Raw genomic sequence first — 3993 nt, 5'->3', positions numbered from 1 at the left:
AGTCAGTTTTGCAGGGTATCCTGTTTTACTACTGCACCACTATCCAACCCCAAATGCAGTCAATTTTTTATGTATTAACTATGAATGTATCAACTTCACAGAATTCATTTGTACATTTTTGTACTATATCCATGTATTTTTTTCTGAATTTTCTATTTAGATAATTGAATTATTTTCAAACTACTGCTTTGTTCTCTTTTCACAGCTTCTTTCTTTTTTATTTTTCTTTTCCTTACTGCATTAGTAGACATCTATTATCGTATTGTTTGGAAGATGTATAGTGGGTATTACTTACACTGCTTTACATCTGTGGCTTTGTTTGCTTGTTTTTGTAAATGCTCCTCATCTGATTAAGGAGATTATCATTTATTTTAACTTCAAGAATTTTGTCATAAATAGATCTTGAATTTCACATAAAGGTTTTTTCATTTTACTTGAGATTATTACATATTTATTCTCCCTTAATTTATTAATGTGGTGAACTTCAGTTTTCTAGTATTGAATCATCGCTGTGTAAAGTTAACCCAACTTGGTAGTGATACGTTATCTTCAGTGTTCCAGTATTTTACATAAAATGTTTACAGTGTTGTTCATGAGTGTGTCTGGCCTACAATCTTTCAATCTTCTTTATTCTGCTCTTGTTTTTTTTTTTTTTTTGCATGAAGATTATTCTAATCTCATAAAATGAACAGGTGATCATTTCCAATTTTTCTTTTCTTTTTTTTAGAATACAAATAAAATTTATTGTACAAAATTTCACATTTCATTATTCACTAAGGCTAAAGACTAATTTTTTTAAGTCCTTCACAAAAATTTCCCTTTCATTTCTTCTCCCACTATTAAAATGACCTGACCAAATGTTATCAAAAGGAAAACTATAAATAACGCCAAGTCTTTATAGACTTTATTTCTTGGCATGGGTGATCTTCATGGCATGCAATGGTATGATCTTAAATCCTTGCAAAACATCCCTGGCAGCTCTAGCCTGCCCATCCTTTCCCAATTCAACAAAAGCAATGTCATGCCTCCCAGGTACAAAACATACTTCCTTGAAGCCAGGGAAACTGATTAAGCAGCATGGATAACATCATTCATTAAGTCTTACGGTAAATTACTGAGGAACAAAATATAGTTTGGAGGGTAGTCAGGAACCTAAGGATTTGGTGTTGAATTTCCTTGGATATTAGCTGAATTTAGGGTTCCCTGGCCAGGTTTTTGTTTTCAGTTGTTGTAGTCTGTTCCACAGTTTTGGCTTTTCTCTTTTCTTTGTCAGCAAAAGTGCCGCACATTTTAGATAGTATATTAGAGTCTGTTTTTGCATACTGGATTCTCACTGGTTTATCATAAAAAGGAAATCCTTGTAACTGTCTCAAAGCATTTGTGGATGAGTCCAGTTCCTTAAATATAACAAAGGCCTGCCCCCTCTTCTTTATGGTCTTTAGAGCCACAATATCTACCACATGACCAAATTGAGCAAAAAGGGCATACGGGGATTGCTTCAATTCTTCTTTGTTAATTTTGTCATTCATATTATTTATATAAATTGTATTATTTGGTTTGGGTTAGATTGTTCAAACAGCTGAGAGACAGTAAATAATCTGAGGCCTTCGTGTCTCCCCCATTTCCTCTACTTCTCTCTTGGAAGGATGTAGTTAAAATTATAGTTAGTTGCTTTTTAAATGTTTAGTAGAATTTATTCTCAATGACATTGAGGCTGAAGTGTTTTTAAGGGAATATTTTATATAATGATATAAATGCTTTGTAAATTTCCATACCTCCCCCATCAGAGGGAATATGTGTTTATCAGAGAGAGAGAGAAAAGAAACACCCACAGTGGGTTGTGGTCATTTCACAATATTTTTGCTTCCATTTCTCTGTGTCATCAGGATTCTGGCATGTACGTGTGTCTCAAACGTATTTTAAGCTGCTGGGCTGGGACTTGAACCATGCTTGGTCATACGGGATCTGGCTTCCAAAGCACAACCCTTAACCATTGTAGTATGGGGCTGGTCCATGATACAAATTCTTTAATGGTGAAAGGACAGTTCAATTTTCTGTGTCTTCTGAGGTGAATTTTGGATTTTCTTTTTGGTAATTATCATTTCATTTAATTCTACAGATTACTTGGCATATAGAGTTATTCATAATATCAGCTAAATAATACAGATGCTATTAAGCACCTATAGTTATGTACTTATTTTTATTCATTCTGTTTATTTGTATATATTCTTTTTCTTGATTTCAACAAAGGTTCTCATCAAATTCAAAGACCCTACCATTGAATCTAGTGATTTCCATTATACACTTTTTTATTTCATCAATTTTTGACTTTTATCCATTTCCTTTATTCCACTTTAGATTTATTTTGAAGTAATTTTATAATAACTTTATATACTAGATATTTGGCTAATAAATTTTGAAACTTTGTTATATAATTTAAGATTTTAAGGCCACTTTTTTCTAAAAGACTGTTTTAATTACACACTGCTATTTTTATATAATGTGGTAATATGTTAGACCTATTTGCTCTATTCTCTATGTCACTAAGCAAACCTATTTATTTCTCTTGCCAATTACATTTTTTTTTTCTTTTTTGGAAGAGGTTTTTACTATAGGGCATGTGTGCTCACCAGAAAGACAGAGAGACATAGTAACAGAAAGCGAGAAATCACCCCCCAGGGGGGATGGCCACGCCGCAATCCCTTCTCCTCCATTCTCCTCTTGGGATCTTGGGAACACACGCACACATGCCTGGCATGAATTTAAGCGCACCAGGTCCAGGACTCGAACCATAGTCGACTACATGGGAGTCCAGCAACATAGCCATTACGCCAACTGATGGTCCTAACCAATTATATTATATTTATGGATTTTCTATTTTCTAGTTCTCTATCTTTTTTAAAAAATCTAATATATTTAATGTATTTAGAGACAGTATCAAATCTTGAAAACACAAGCGAAAATATTATAAGTAAACAAGTGGACTAGAGGAAAAATCTATTTTTTTCTATGGAAATTCTTCAGTGCCTAGATTCAAGTTCAGTTTCAATTAATTAACATTTACTTCTAAGCCACCAGATTCAGGACTTGAACAACAGTCGGTCATGTAGGTGTCTAGCACCTTAACTCCCACATCACCTGCCAGCCCCAACATTTTCTTCTGTCAAACTTGTGGCACTGCCTGTCTTGATGACTTTAAATTGTTTAATGTAGAATTTTTATGATTATATAAGTAAGATTAATTTGCATTTAAGAATTCTCAGGAAAGATTGTTTATTGTCTACCAAGTGCTAAGTTGAAGGAAAGAAATTTTCCTTATTGTACCTTTCTATTTGTTGCTGTTTGTTTCTTATACTACTTTACATATTAGATAAAGCTATTTTTTCCCCAAGAGTGTATTGTTATGTTTCCCTATGTAGCAAAACCTTTTATATATATATTTTTTTTTTTTTTAACCAGTGCCAAATGTAATAGTCAAACAAAACTTAGGATATTGGATAAATCAACAAGATAAAATCTGGCTTTAATCATAAAGGTTTTGTTTTCATTTTGTTTTTTATAGCAGTTCAACAATGCATTTTATAATGTAGTTTTTACAATGACTTATTCAACACTACTATATTAGTTACCTGTTGCTTCCTAGCAATGCTACCACAAACTTAGTGGCATAGAACAATGATTATCTCACAGTCTGTATGGGTCATTAAAAACTGAGAGTAACTGGGTCTTCTGCAAGGTCATAGTAGAGGTGTTACGGGGGGGCCAGACAGTGGCAGAACATGATGCTCTGCAAGGCTGACCTGCATGGGAGGGTTCTGGGTTCTTCTTGGGAGACTTTCCTGAGTGAATTTGGCTCACGTGTGCTCAGGACTGGCTGAGACTGGGGACTAAGGGTGTTGTTTCTCTCTCTCTCTCTCTCTTTCCATCACACTCTGTCTCTGAAGAAATAAATACATAAACTTAAAAAACAAAGAAAAAGAGTTACCAGAGTCA

At 33.8% G+C, this 3993-nt stretch overlaps 1 pseudogene; it reads right to left on the bottom strand.

Annotated features, from left to right (window-relative positions):
- Positions 1–904: 904 nt before the first annotated feature.
- LOC102472728 (U2 small nuclear ribonucleoprotein B'' pseudogene) lies at positions 905–1562 on the bottom strand (annotated as a pseudogene).
- Between the last annotated feature and the right edge of the window lie 2431 nt (positions 1563–3993).

This window comes from Tupaia chinensis, unplaced genomic scaffold (genome assembly GCF_000334495.1).
Source record: "Tupaia chinensis unplaced genomic scaffold, TupChi_1.0 Scaffold146837_1, whole genome shotgun sequence".
Lineage (NCBI taxonomy): Eukaryota > Metazoa > Chordata > Mammalia > Scandentia > Tupaiidae > Tupaia > Tupaia belangeri.
Note: the sequence above shows the minus strand (reverse complement) of the source record. Positions and strands in the feature narration are given on the sequence as shown.